We start from the raw sequence: 16,315 nt of genomic DNA on the forward strand, positions 1-16,315 counted from the left end.
TGTGGGGCCTCTGGAGCCCTTCCCAACTCAATGCTGGAATTTTTAGGGACATATCTGTGTGATGGGAGGGGATGCCCAGAAAGGAATTATAGAATTGAAGAGGGAAGAGGGTAGCTATAAATGACCAAGATACACTGTATATATGTATGAAAATTTCCAACAATAAATAAAAATATTGTTCTGAATTCCTTATTATTCTGAAAGAAAGGCCTTAGCATACTTGTATAATACTATTGATTGCATATTGTTTTCAAATCCTCATCTTGTAGAACTAACTGTAGTATTAAACTTTAGTAATTGAAGAAAATCAATATTTTTGCATCAGTTTTTATAATGCAGTAGAACATGATAGAGACTGTTCTTAGAGACACTGATGTGTGCTGACTCCATTCAGCACTGCTTCATGAAAAATAAATGTTTAGTACTGATAAGTAGGGTGGTTTTGAAATGTCAACATCAAAACTAAGTTTTGCAAACAGCTCTGACTTATTAAGGTTGGAAATAAATTAATTCCCGGTTCTTAGGCAGAACATAGTGTTTTCATTGCTGGAAGTTTAACTCGAAGTCACGATTTTCATACTGTTGTTTGCTTTTAAACTCGGATAAAAAGACGTGCTTGATCTTTGTTACTTTTTGTACATTCAGTTTCTTAGCAAAATAAAAAGCTCTGAAAATTTAGGACTTTTATGATACAGAACTTCTACTTCAAAGCCGTTTCCTTTGTAATAATTCCACTTCAAACCCACAGAGTCCAAGTGCTTTTTAGGCTATGGATTTCACTAAACAAAACAAAACAAAACAAAAAAAAAAAAAACCAACTTTGTTTGTCATACTTTCTTGTCCTCTGACTTCCCCAGTTCATTTCGCCTTTCATTCAGTAGGTTCTTTCTGATTTCCTGGTATGTAGATGGTACTTGTAGGCATGATTACATTTCAAAGCTATCTCTACTGATGGCAAGGATCCCAGGCCAGACAGAGAGAGCACCCTGTAGGAGAAGAGGGACTATTGTTGACAAGATCAGGAGGAAGCTGGGGGCAACATAGTCTCCAACTCCTAAAAATGGGCTGTGAATGTGATACAGAAAATATGGAAGAAATAAAATAAGGGAAAATGCTAAAATGTAATGTGTATGTGTATGTGTGTGTGTGTGAGAGAGAGAGAGAGAAAGAGAGAAAGAGAGACAGAGAGAAAATATATAGACATTAGCTCATTGTTTTTCTATTGGAGAGCATTTTCTAAAATTTTAACTCTATCCATTCTTACTGATTCAAGCGGCATGGATATAAGGTTGGGTAACACTGTTCCATGTGTCTGTAGTTCTCTAGTATTTTATGAAAGAGCCCAGTGCTCTCTGATTCATTTCTGTACATTGTCAGGTGTAGAGACTCATATGTCTCGAGATTTTTACAGTTCTCCCTGTCTCCATTTCTTTAAAATGGCACCTTAAAAATCTCAACATTGTATATTTCATTTGTGACAATTCCAATTTTCCCTTTTACCTATTCCATGTTCCTACCTTTCCCTTTAACATATGTGGTGCAGTTACAGTCATATACTAATCTGGGTCAATTCTGGAACTGTTATGATAGAATGGTTTTCCTTATTATCATGGACTTTCAAATCAGGCATCCTTGAGCTGTCTGGACGGTATCCAGCATGGTAGAAACCAGTTAGCTGCATTATGTTTGAGAGATCATGGGTACAGAGATCCAACACAAGAAGACTATGTAGGACCTCAAAACAGATGCACAAGAACCAGCAAAACTAGAATGAGTCACAGCTTGGGATTCAATGTACAAGCTAAGGGATGGGAATAGAGATTTGTCTGATACCATCTGCATTGTCTGAGCTGGCCTGATTCCACTCTCCCATATCCTTGGGAGATAACCAGACTCCAGCTACTTGCTTCTGGTCAACCGTCTCCTCCTTCTGTCCTGGCAACCTCCTTCCTTCAACATCCACCTCCATCGCAGGCATGACAATAATGAGTCTCTCCACTCAAGGTTTTACAACTGTTTAATCATCCTGCCCAGCATCTCCTCCAATATTAATTGTGGTAGAAGAAATTGGCAGTCATGGAGGTGGCTCTTCATGGTCATCCATAACTCATTATCCAGCTTCACCTTTTGTCCATGTGTACAGATCCAACCCCATGAACTCAGAAGTTCAAAACAGTTCAAATGATTTATTTCCACAGATCTTTGAATTAGCTGCTGGTCAGCTTGTCGTGGGGATGTTTCTGCCTACTCAGCTGGAGTAACTCAAGAGTGTGTGGTGAGCTAGGTGCTGAATCATCTTGGTTGGGATTTGCTATGGATGTCTTTGCTCCATTTACTCCACAATGGAAAGGCACTAATCTTTTAAATGGCCAGTCATCTATATGCAAGAAAGTGTCAAGAGTAGAGCAGCAATGCAACATGCTACACCCACTGACTACCACCCTAGTCTTCTCAAGGTAACTCCAACTAAGTTCCTTGTTCCCAGATGGCTTGTACACAGTAAGTATTGCATTTTTCAGTTCTGGAGAAAGAAGCCCATAGTCAAGACACTTGTAAATATTCCCACATTGCAACACCATAACCTTGGGGTTTAGGGTTTCAACATACAAGCTTTACAAAAATGAAAATTTCAGACCATAGCCACAGATTATTTTGGAATTTTTTTAGAGAGATCTGGGACTCAGTGTACATATATTTACTGAATTACTGCTGTTTCTCTTATTGGAAGAACATCCACCCTTATATAATTTTCTTCAATGAAATTTGCTTTCTATCATCCTCATGGGTAAACTCTGGTCATTTTTAAAGATCCAGTAATGGGGACTGGGATGAGGGCATAAGCTGTTAAAGTACTTGCTGCCACTGCAGAGGACTCAGGTTTGTTTCCCAGCACACACCTGGTGGCTCACAATCATCTCTACCTCCAGTTCCACGGGATGCAATGCCCTCCTATGGCCTCTTTGGGTACCAGACATGTATGTGGTGCACAGACATAAATACAGGTAAACAGTCACACACATAAAATCCAGATAATTAAAAAAAATAAAGATTCAGTAATTAATCTAGAGTAGAGAAGATATCAAAAATTTCAGAACTGTAGAATTCAATATTATTAATACCTAGCATTTATACTTAATCTACTATAATTTTTTTTCCTCACTGCAGTGTGGACCCTAAAACACAAGAGTATCTTTGAAAATCCAGCAAATGCACAAACGGAATACATCCAACCTGAGATGAGGAGTCTGAGCCTTTCCACAGAAGTTGTGTGAGGTGCTAAAGTTTTGTGGGCACTATTTGTGTGCTATACATGATTCCATCTCCAAATTTAACATTCTCTTGGCGATAGGAAGAGAGTTTTCTTGTTATACCAACAGTCTATACTTCTACGTCATTATGAAAAACTGAGAGATTAGAAACAAAGATAACATGGCTGGCCATGTGCTGACTTAGGGTTCCTATTTCTGTGAAGAGACAGCATGACCAACAGCAACTCTTACAAAGGAAAACATTTAACTGGGGCTGGCTTACAGTTTCAGAAGTTTAGTCCATTATGGCAGTGTGCAGACAGACATGGTGCTGCAGAGGAAACTGAGAGTTCTACATCCTGACACACTTCCTCCAACAAAGTCACACCCCCTAACAGTGCCTCTCCCTATGGGGGCCATATTCTTTCAAACCACCATACATGCTATCTAAGCAAACTTGGTCCAAAGCCCAAGTTCTACCCTGGATGTGTCTGTTCAACCAGAAGACAATTTATACTCAGCTATCTTCCTAGGAACCGCTCTTACCTCATAGGAAACCCTGTCTCTTCTTGGTCTGTGTCAGTGGATCCCCCATAATGACACAGGAGTGGGTGCTGATAAATGGCATACCCTGTGCTAGACACCCCTACTTTTCTGTTCATTTCAAACTTAGGAAGTAAAATATTGTGAATTCATTTTATGCTCATTTTAAGCTGATCCCACCCTTTCGTCACAATCTGACTGGGTAAATGAGGTGAATTCTAAAAATCACCAAAATCCATCTTCATTCCCTGAACTTGGGTTGTCTGATGGCTGGTTTGTTTGTTTGTTTGCTTGTTTGTGTGTTTGTTTATTTGTTTGTCTGGTTGGTTGGTTGATTGGCTGGCTGGCTGGTTAGCTGTTTGATTGGCTGCTTGGTTGGCTGCTTGGTTGGTTGGTTGGTTGGTTGGTTGGTTGGTTGGTTCTTTTCTGATGGCTGTTAAAGAAGATAGAGTAGAGTATAACCCTCATCTTTCCTCCCTACAAAAATGAGAAAACCACTCATTTATGCACAAAATAAACATTAAGGAAAAGTTCACAGAGCTCAGGAAGATTCACATCTTCCTGATGTGGTAAAAACCCGTATCAGCCAAGTACTTCCATGAACTCTCTGCCAGTGGCTAGTTGGACTCAGCAAGGTGGTCTTTGCTTTTGGATTCTTTCCTCATCTGGATTTTTCATATGGTTATAATGATCTGATAATAGGTCTCGCACTCTCCTTTCACATCATTCTACAGGGTACCACCTGGAATGTGGCTGGGGCTGGTATCTGTAACATCCCATGGCCTATCCTTATGACCCAGGTGTCCACACACTATGGTGACTAGACTATCATAGCACATGCCTTGAGAATGTGGAAGGTGTGCTAGGGTGCTGCAGGGACACATTTTGCTAAATCACATTCCTCAAGGCAAGTTCAAGGGGAAGACATGCCAGGTCCCCTGTGGACGTGTGCTGAAAGCTCATATGACTAATGTCTTTCCTTAACTATGTCTAGGATTCAGGTATACAGACACAAAAAAAATTAATTCACAGGCATTCCTCTCTAGTCCAAGGCATATGATTCCCAGTGAATATTCCTTGCATCAGTTCTGCATCCGTTCATAGCTTAGGTACTAGAGTGGAGCTGTCCCATCCACCAGCATCTATGCTTCTCTCCCTCCCACAATTCCATCTTCCACCGGCATGCTGAATAATTATCAGAATCTGCTTCTGGAGAATGATGGGATAGGTGGTGAGGGGTGCAAGACTATGGGCAGCAGAGACGTTTGAAGCTCCATATTAAACACAACATTAGTCACCCCCTGTTATCACACGATTGCTCCTGCAGTGAAATTATTAGGCAATTATTTCCCCAAAACAGCATTGTAGTGATAAAGATAAAAATTATACAATTCGCTCCAGTCATTATTTTTTCCTCAAGGTTAATGTGTTTGTCACATCGCATTAAACACCCACATTAACCATTAGAGCACTTCACGGTCCAAGCATAGCTGCCTCTGTGAAACTAATAAAAGGACAAATTAGAACAATCATCACCATGGTGACCATGTTTATGAATAATGATCATTCTCTCTGATAGAGTACTCTATTTGTAGGGCAAAAAGAAACCTGATTTCTGTGATTTTATTTACACAAACTTTTAGATATTGAATACCGTCTGTGAGCACCCAAGTGGTTGCAGAGACCATGACACTATGATCAAATGCTGATTTTATATCATTATATTTATGTCAGATCTTTAGAGTTAAGTGTAACTGCTTTCCAGGAGGAAATAAGAATTCATTTTCCAATCATTGCTCAGTTTCAGGAGCCAGATGTTGAGTGCACTTGGGAAACAATGTTATTCAATACATCTACGACACTACCTTTCCCCTCATGGGTAAGCCAGCCACAGACCTTTAGTTGGTCCAGCCCCAAATCCTCCATTCATTGTAGGTCAGGGCTGTTTCCTACTTTTGAAATCACTGGATATTTGCTTAAAAGGAAAATGATGCAAAACTTCAGGGTCAATAATATGCCCTTGTTATCTGAACAGGCAGGTTATATGGCTACCTCACCCAGACATGAATAACCAAGCCCATAGGCTAGTGTCTCTTCTTCAGCACCAATATAGTTTTAGATTTGCCTGAGAATTTCAGCCAGGACCATGTAGTCAAATTTAGAAGCACAAAAATCAAGCAGCATTAAAACGCAAAGCACTCACACTGCCTAATAAGATCACCCCAGTCTTTTGGATTTTGCTGAGCTGAGATTGCACATGAAATTGGCAGACCCATGCCACATATTTTTGAAAGGTTAGATTAAGTTTTAAGGTTTAATCTCATGCTAATTCTAGAAACATCTTCTAACTACACCAAACCATATAATTACACCAGGTAAAACACGCATGTGGCAGCCACTCTCCCTGGACAGAGCTGATAAACATGCTGTGGCCCATTAGCTCATACAAAAAGATCATCCCTTTCCATCTTTTGAAGCTATAAACAAACACAGTACCCTCTGACCCTCTAGACCAAGGACAATCTCAAATTCCTACTTGACTTCCTTCAAGTATCTTCCTACCTTGTGACTTCTGCCACCTAAAGCAAGACAGGTTAGATCAGGTGGTGTGGAGTTTGAGCTGCCTCACTCCCACACACACGTCAGGGAGCCAACAAGAGTCACAATTCCCATTTCCCCTCTGTGGTTGAGGACGCTTCCTCTTCAGGACCCCAGTCACGCTATATGCAACAGCTCTCTCTAATGAAGCTCCTCTGGGGGACTGAGGGTCCTCTCCTGCCAAGACCCCCCTTGTTCTGACACCTCTGGGGTGGTGCCCCATCCTTCCTAATGCTCTCCCTCTTCCAGCTAGACCATGGCTTCCTGGAGTCATGCTCTCTCTCCTAATGAAACTCATCTGAAGGGTAATTTTGTTAGCCTCTTCCAAACAACTCACACCAAGTTATAACAGACCAAGCTCAGACCAAGCTTCTCTTCCGGGGTGCCCATCAGCACCTTTCTTTGCTTCAGTCTGGGTAAGAATCCTGCCCACTCTCAAAAGTGTGACAATGCCTAATCCTCACTTCTACTGACCAAGTCCAGTTGTGCAAGGCCCAAGAAACCCGGGGTAAGATGCCTAAACTCAGACTCATATTGGCTTCTAGACGGCATACCTGTCCTTGAGTGTGAATTTCAGGATACTGATAAAGCTACCCAGCAAGGACAGAATGTTATGCAGCTGTCTGCTCCAAATCGAAACTTTCTGTCTTGGACGGAAGGATCTTCATCAGGTTATTGAAGTTAATGAAATTTTAAAGGCTCAGGAAACTCAGAAAGTTACCAGGTTTAAAAGGCTCCTGAGGTGGGCTTTTCAGTGACGTAGGTGCCTCTAAGTCTTCTCATGTAAGAAATCCAATAAACTCTCTGCTTCACTGAGCCACACTTGGATAGATCTGTTTCTTTGGACTACTACCTATGCTGATCCCCAGCTATGGGGAATAGACATTTATTTACTCACGTCTTCAATTGAAAAGTCACACAGCATAGGGTATTAGTGTCCCTTGGACTGTATTTTGACTTTTCAAGGTTGAGAAAGCCAAAGAAGCAGATAGAACAATCCCTGTCCACTCTTCAGTGCTGAGCAGTTGATGAGGCACTGTGCTTTGTGCTCAGACACAGGGACTTCCCATAGCACAGAAGGCAGCTGGTTCATTCCCTTCACAACCATCTTTCCTCAATGGCTCATCGCAGAATAATCTACCCTCTGCCCATGCGTTGAATGGCTTCCTTAAGGCTTCATTTTCTAAGACCCTCACCTCCAGGCAAAGGCTAGGAAAATCTTGCACACTCATCAGCTGAGGCACAGATACTGATGTTTTCATCCACCCTTCTAAGATCTACTTAGGAAAAAGCTCTCCAACAGTACGTCACACTTGTCCCATGGTATTGGAGACAATGCCTGGAGAGTGACCCCCTGGCCTCGAGGCACCAGTGCCAGGTGAGGCTCTGCAGTCCCCATGCTCTACTCCCTTTTTCCACACAGTGAGATTTCGGTGGTCAGGATGTCACAGCAGTCCCACATGTCCCCAGCTCACTTTCTGCTGCTGCTGCTGCTCCCTGTGAGGCTCACAGTTCCAAAGGTGTTGCTTAAATCTTGGTCCGTTCTCTCACTGATTTGATGAGTAGTTTAAATGTGATTTTCGTTCCCTGTGCCTATCTTATTTGTAACTGACATGCATGCTTTTAAAGCAAAGTGTATTGTTATTTTGAATATATTTTAGATACCTAGTTAACTTCAGGAGGATTCAGTGAAGCATTACAGTTATGTAGAGAGCTGTATACTGGCTAATCATACTTGCATTGAGATGATCTAAGAAAATACCTCAAAATGGCAAAGTGGCAGCAAGAATGAATTCCAATCTCATATCCTCCACCTTGCCATAGTTACGAGAAATGAATGTTCTGTCTTCAGGTGTGAGAGGAATTTGGAAATGAGCTATGGAAAAATGAAAACAACCTTGTCACATGTTGCCTGAGTTGGGGAGGCATTTTGATTAATGCTGCACTATTTGAAAGGAAGAAAAAAAGTCACTTGGCAAATGCAGAGAAGCCAGTGAGAAGCACTTACATTTGCATTCACTGTATCAAAAACTCAAGTTAGATAAAACCAGCTCCTCTTAGGAGCACAAAGGGTGTCTCTACAGACTCCTGGGTAGGAATTATTTATTCTGTGAGGGCTCGACCTGAGCATGTTGCCTTGAATAAATTTGGCACTGAGTAAAATATCTCTTTTTTTACAGTAGATAAATACTTGAAGTGAGAGCAAAGCTGTTCTTTTTTCTCATCATGATATCCAGTTTCTCAAGGTCATGGAGGGCCACATGCTTCCAACATGTTCTGGCTTTGACCCAAAGAATCTAGAGTAGGTCAGAGGTAACAAACTTGCTCCTTGAAGAAATGAACATGAGGTACAGCTTCCCCTATGCAGTAGCCTCAGCATGCCTTCTACATGCCCCAGCATGCTTCTGCATGCATCAGCATGCTTCTGCACACAGGAGGGTTTCACCCCGTGGGTTCTGAGCTGTGGAGGAAATAGATAAACGGAGAAAGTGGGACAAGGAAATCAGAACACAAAGCAAGAGACCACAGCCAGCTACCTTCACATTGCACAGCCTGCATGATGCAGAACTGGAGTGAGTCACTGCACTGTCCTAAACAGCCTCCAGAAAGAGCAGAAGCCTACAGCTCATCCTTTGAGTGAGGTTTCCAGGACAAAACTACAGAATAGAATGGAAACTAAGACCCAAACAATGTTAACAGTGCAAAGAAAATGCAAATCCGTAAGATTCACCAGGAAAGAGCAGAGAGGACCACATATCAGGATATGCCAACATTTCCAGTGGCTTCCCCCACATCCTTGGTTCTGCTAGTGTGTATGCCTGTGTGTATCTGTTTATATGGGTATTAGTGTCTGTGTGTGTCTATGTGTCTATGTGCATATATGTGCCCACGTGTATATATGTGTCTGAGTGGGCATTAATGTGTGTCCCACAGGTCTATGTGTTTCTGTGCGTAAGCATGTATTTGTCTGTGTGCCCCTGTGTCAGGATGTATGAATGTTTCTTTGTGTCTGTGATTATGTATGTGACTCTATGTGTGTTGGCATGCCCGTGAATATCTATGTGTGTGTGTTCATGTGTCTGTGGGAGGTGTGCCCTTGTGAATCTATGTGTCTGTGTGTGTCCATGTGTCATGTGTGTGGAACTAACAGTAGCTTCCCAATCCACATAGAACGAGCCATTGCTCAGAACAAATCTTTCTTCTCATTTGGCAAGAGTATTTCTCTAAATATCAAACCTACTCATTTTATATTATATTTTGTCTTTTACTATGACATGTTGTCTCTGTGAATTATTGTTCTTTCCTGTCTTTTCATGAGAATATGCCTTGTCCTTCAAATATAGACATGGTGGGCCAGAAAGATGGCTCAGTGGGTAAAGGCGCTTACCACCTGATGACCTGGAACTCACACAGTGGAAGGACAGAACAAAATCCCAAAAGTTGTCCTCTGCTCTGATCTTTAAGTACACACCATGGCGTGCACGCACACACACACACAAGTGTTTTTTAAAAAAGTGTCATAGCCCAACCTTTATCACTGGAATTCTTTCCCTGAGAACACCCCACTTTACAGTTCCTGCAGTTTTATGTAAATTCTTCCCATCCTCTCACCTTGGCATCTGTTTTTTTAAAGTCTCCTCCAATTTGTTTGATTGAACATTCCTAAGGTGCTCAAGGGAGATGCTCCCTACTGGAGAGGAGGTGCTCCCTACTGGAGAGGAGATGCTCCATACTGGAGAGGTGATGCTCCCTATTGGAGAGGTGATGCTCCCTACTGGAGAGGAGGTGCTCCCTACTGGAGAGGAGGTGCTCCCTACTGGAGAGGAGATGCTCCCTACTGGAGAGGTGATGCTCCCTACTGGAGAGGAGGTGCTCCCTACTGGAGAGGAGGTGCTCCCTACTGGAGAGGAGGTGCTCCCTACTGGAGAGGAGGTGCTCCCTACTGGAGAGGAGGTGCTCCCTACTGGAGAGGTGATGCTCCCTACTGGAGAGGTGATGCTCCCTACTGGAGAGGTGATGCTCCCTACTGGAGAGGTGGTGCTCCCTACTGGAGAGGTGGTGCTCCCTACTGGAGAGGTGATGCTCCCTACTGGAGAGGTGATGCTCCCTACTGGAGAGGTGGTGCTCCCTACTGGAGAGGTGGTGCTCCCTACTGGAGAGGTGATGCTCCATACTGGAGAGGTGATGCTCCCTACTGGAGAGGTGGTGCTCCCTACTGGAGAGGTGGTGCTCCCTACTGGAGAGGAGGTGCTCCCTACTGGAGAGGAAATGCTTCCTATTGGAGAGGTGATGCTCCCTACTGGAGAGGTGGTGCTCCATACTGGAGAGGTGGTGCTCCATACTGGAGAGGTGGTGCTCCATACTGGAGAGGTGGTGCTCCATACTGGAGAGGAGGTGCTCCCTACTGGAGAGGTGGTGCTCCATACTGGAGAGGTGGTGCTCCCTACTGGAGAGGTAGTGCTCCCTACTGGAGAGGAGGTGCTCCCTACTGGAGAGGAGGTGCTCCCTAGGCCCAAGCAGCAGATCATTGGCAAATTTTATGTATGAGCCAGTCTGGGCTACAGTCTGATACATCAGCCTCTGTAAAAACGCTCTGTGGATTTCTGAGATGCTCTCAGTACTTATATAAGACACAGGTGAGCTGAGCTCTCTACTGACAGCCCCTCCTGCAGGTGGGGAAAGCCAGGATCTATCACAATGCCCTCTGTAAAGCAAGCACGTATTAGTGCAGCAGCAGGTGAATGAATGAAGCCACAACTCAGCTCTTTCCCCGCCTAGTCTCTAAGTCATATTGCCTATTATGTCTCTTTCCTTCGAGCTGTGCCAGCAGAAAGACCACACTGGGCAAGACAGTAGAAGAGGGGTCTCCTCCACAGCGCCCTTCAAACTGTCACAGGTTTTCAGCATCACCATCCATCCCATAATGACCACTGCAGCTAAAGTGGTTCACCTGGTGGGGGCAGGGGCAAGGAATGGTGGGAGTGAGACCCCTCTTCTACTGCTCCCACTGCCCAGGGCCTTTACCAAGACTCAGCAGCCCTCTTTATGCCAGCCCCGCGGTTGGTCCTCAGAGCTCCTGCTGCACTGATCACAGCTTCCGTCACAAATTCCTTCTCAGGAGCCTTGGGTTTCAGACCGGTCATCTTTGCATATCCCCTTCCCCTTGCTCTGTGTGGAACACTTCTAGAGTCTTCTTTTCTAACGGGTGAGCAAATCTGCATCACCTCAGAAGTTGTTCTAGGCCATTATGCCAGGACATCCCCCTGGGGGAGTCCAAGCAAGAGTCAGCACTTTCCAAGCGATGCTGGGGAGAGTTGTCTTTGCCTCCTGGCTCCTCGTCCTCCTCCTTCTCATTATTATTTTATTGGAATAAATATACTTCAGAATTAAAAACACAAAGCATATCTCTGGATAGAAAAGCCATGAAATTATTTTTGTATGCTGGCATATTTCCCACTGGTGTGGACAAATCCCAATACTGTTATCCCAAAATGTTTCATGTGCTTTTACCATTAATTTTTGCACTCTATTGTGTATGATGGTGGTCATATAGCATAATTGTTTTCATTATTATATTTTCAAACACATATATAGTTAGATACTTTGTTTGTGTATGGCCCTGCTGCCCTGGCAGTCTTCTTGATAATCTCCTTCCACCCCTTCAAGGAGTTTCCTCTTCCCCTTCCACATCACAGCTATGAAAGCCTCCAGTTCTTCCCACCCCCTTGTGCCTTCCTTCCCTTTCAACACTCCTTAAAGTCGTGTTGCGAAAGCACAAGGCCCTTAGTAGTTAAAATAATGTAGGGACAAGTCGATAATCATGACTTCTAGACATAAGGTCATTTTCTAGAGACTAATCCATTCCATCACATAGAGCTGAAGAGATGTGTGGATAGTTTCCATTTATGTATAATGTTATATATACTGAAATTATGTATCTTTATGTTCTACATACCAATGTGTTTCACTCCATAAAAACTGTTCATTAATGCAAACTTTAAAATATTTTTAAAATTTATAAAATTTTTGTTTTATAAACAAAATAGGTTTACTCACAAGGTCCATCACAATTAAAGAAAATTCTGATATTTGACTTCATAAACTACTGGTACTTAAGAGTAAGTCTCTACTATGAAGGAGATTTGAGTATACATTAGTGACTTTAAATAGGTAAAACCCTTTAGTGGATCCTAACCCAAGCAGAAACAGATTATGTTGACAGAAGTTTTAAATACAAAAGATCAAAGCATCCAAACTCATCACACAAAGACAGGCTGGACATGGAGGAAAAACCCGACTGAGAGGATATAAGCCAGCACATGTGTTTATAAAAATGTCTACAGCATAACAGGGAAAAGCCATTCTGAAAGAATCTAGTATTTGGAGCTGAGAAGATGGCTCAGTCTATAAAGTATTTGATACAAGCATAAAGACCCTAGTTGCATAAAAACTTGGGTGCAATGGCATATGTCTGTATCCCAGCACTGGGAGACAGAGACTGGTGGGTCTCTGGAACCTATTGTCCAATCAATGTAGCTAAATTTATGAGTTCCAGTTGTAATGAGAGAATTTGTCTCAAAAGTTAATTCATTCTTTTGTTAAAGTAAGGTTGGGCATGATTCAGAAAAAATACTGAATGTAGACCGCTGACCTTCTCACAGACATGCATGTGCATCTATATAGATGTGCATGTATACATAAATGTGCACACAAAAATAATTGGTATTCTTTTGGACATTAAGCTACTTAGGAATGTAAAGCTATCCTCAGGCATTTCAGCAACTATGGTATGCTCTTCAGTTTTGCAACCTGGATTTCAAATTAAATCCCCAACCATCTCAGAAGCAGAGCTAGAGTTCATGTTAATACAGCTTACCCATTCTTCTCTGCCCTTTGTGGGGTGGAAGCAGCTGATTTCGCCTTCCCACATTGATGACCGTCAGCCATGATGGTTTCTCTAAAAACACTCTAGAGCAGGCCCCAAGATCAAGAGTAGTCAGCCAATGAAAATTGGACTCCATGGTTTTTTTTTGTTTGTTTGTTTTGTTTTGTTCTGTTTTGTTTTTAAAAGAGAGAAAGAACACCCACCGAGAATTCAAACAAAGCATGCAGTAGCATGTAGATCATCTACCACATGTTTTATAGACATGAAAACTTTGCTTCCTTGGACATCCTGCCGCCCCCTTGGATGGCCCCAACACTATCCTTCTTGCAATTCATCCAGTGTGGCTCTATTTTTAAAAGTTTAAAACCTTGACAATTTTTTTCCCTTTTGGATTAAGGTAAATCTTTTCCTGCCTGTGTGTCTTTGACCTTGCACTCTGCCTCCGTTTTGGTGTGACATTTAAAGCCATCATTCAAGGTTCTCACATATGGTTATTAGTGACATTTAAAGACGAGTTTGTGTCCTAGAATTAGAGTCTGGCTGTGAACCCCTAGAGGAAGTTCACAGGTGGGACCGAAGACCTGTGTGACACTGGATCTCGCAAGTTCTGTCTCCAGGACTAGCTTGTGTCCCAGCACCGTGTGTTAGCTGGTGTCTGGTCTCTCCAACAGCGTGGCTGTAAATCTCGAGTCTCCTGATGTAAAGAGGAAACACTGAGGAGTTTTTGCTTTCAACAGTCCATGCAATGGGCTGAAAATGGCCTCTGGGCAGAGGACTCACCAAAGTCCAGCAGTTTGTGGCCCCCCTGGGCTCTCTAGTTCCCCTTTCACAGCACAGCACTTATGGTAATCTAAGGGAATGTGACTGGGTAGCATGGTAAAAGCCCCCAGCACAACAACAGAGACGCTCCATGGTTTGATGCAGACCTAGGCTGGAAACTTTGTTTACGATGTTTTTATGTGACTTTGAGGATTTCTTACTTTTAAAAAGAGCATAAAGAAGAGGCATGATAGTGAGTAGAATTCGGGCTTAGAGTAGAAAACCGCATGTATGCGTGGTTTCAGGCACATGTACATATTTAAACTTTGATTAACAAATGTAAGATTTTTCTAATTATCATAAACTTGATTTGAATATGACTTGGTAGATTATAGGGGACTGAGTGCTGACTAGTATTAACCTACCTCCCACTACCCACTTATGAACGCCTCAACAAACCACTGTGTTACTGTGTCCACACTATCTTCTCTCACTGGATTCACTCAGTGTCTCCTACCAGATAAATCAGACCTCAAAGCTTGTCATCTGATAGCATTTGTTCTGCCCAAGTCAGGTAGACTTGCTTCAGAATATGCAGTTATACACAAGGACTCACTTCTGCCATCTGTCAGGGGAAGGGAGCTGGTATAGATAGACTGGCACCTAAAAACAGTTTTTCTAAGAATGCTCCCCCTACCCTGGCCATGGAAAGGTCGGTCATTCCACATCTTTGAGCTGTGTGTGTTAATCTGTAAGGCAACAGGCATCTAACTGAAGAACCAACCCATGCAAAATTTAATTTAGTGTTTTGGGAATCTGTGAGATCCGGAGCCAGCAAGATGATTCAACAGGCAAAAGCACTTAGTATGCAAGCTTTGTGACGTGAGTTCCATCCAGAGGCCCCATGAGAGGATGGAAAGAGGACTGGGTCCATGAAGCTCTCCCCTGACCTACACACACACATGCTGTGGCTATTGCTCTGTATAAATAAAATGCTGATTGGCCAGTAGCCAGGCAGGAAGTATAGGCAGGACAAGCAGAGAAGAGAATGCTGGGAAGTGGAAGGCTGAGGCAGAGAGATGCTGCCAGCTGCCACCGTGATGAGAAGCAACATGTGAAGATACCGGTAAGCCACGAGCCACGTGGCAACTTATAGATTAATAGAAATGGGTTGATTTAAGATATAAGAACAGTTAGCAAGAAGCCTGCCATGGCCATATAGTTTGTAAGCAATATAAGTCTCTGTGTGTTTTTCCTCAGTTGGGTCTGAGCTGCGGGACTGGCGGGTGAGAGAGATTTGTTCTGACTGTGGGCCAGGCAGGATTGGAGAAAACTCTAGCTATACACACACACACACACACACACACACACACACACACACACACACACACACCTACCTTGATACGGGTACCCTCTACATCATGAATACATACCATGCACTCAAATATACACACTAATAATTCATAAAATTTTAAATAGAATCCCCATGGTCTCTATCTTAGATACATAGTACAAGCAAGTGATGCTTTAAAGTATTATTACTTATCTTCATGTACAATTGTAATTTCACAGAATTTTGTGTGGTAGGATTTTGATAGGCAGCATCTTCCTCATTAGTCTGGGATTTTCCTCATTAGCTTGTAGCATGCTAATCAAGTTACAGTAGCATTAAAAATTGGACATCATCTTTATTATTTGTGCCACTCTTTTTAACAGGAAAACTAGATTGAAAAACATAACTGTGGTTATTAAAATGAGACTGTATACATCAAGTCAAAGGAGATATTTTTAAATAAAATCATTTGAAATCAACTATGGGTTTAATATTCTGTGTCCTTGTCTTCTGAGAAAAACATCTTTTTAATAAATATTTCTTTTCATTGATTCTCATCCCTACAATGAGCTATGACAGCATGGTATGAAATGTAAGTGCAGTGGTTAGCATGGGGAACCCCCTTCACTTTATCGTGACTGTTTACATCAGTGTAACCTCATGTCAATCATCTCACAGTTGTAGCATTATAGTTCACTGGTGTTCTACCCTCCCCACCATAGAAAGCTTATATCCAAAAATTTGAGAGCAAATCTGAGTCCTGACTACAAAATGCAGGTGGTGATTGGGTATGCCACTTGGAAATGCCAGTGTTTCAGATGGGCAGTACACACCATGCCTCTAGAGACAAGGGCATTTCCAGTCACGGTGCAATGAGACCAAGGACCAGCAGAGAAAATCCAGTGTCTGAGATGAAGGGAGCTTCCTCGGAGGGAAGCTAGAAATCAA

The sequence above is a fragment of the Peromyscus maniculatus genome, chromosome 17 (genome assembly GCF_049852395.1).
Source record: "Peromyscus maniculatus bairdii isolate BWxNUB_F1_BW_parent chromosome 17, HU_Pman_BW_mat_3.1, whole genome shotgun sequence".
In the NCBI taxonomy this organism is placed as follows: Eukaryota; Metazoa; Chordata; class Mammalia; order Rodentia; family Cricetidae; genus Peromyscus; species Peromyscus maniculatus.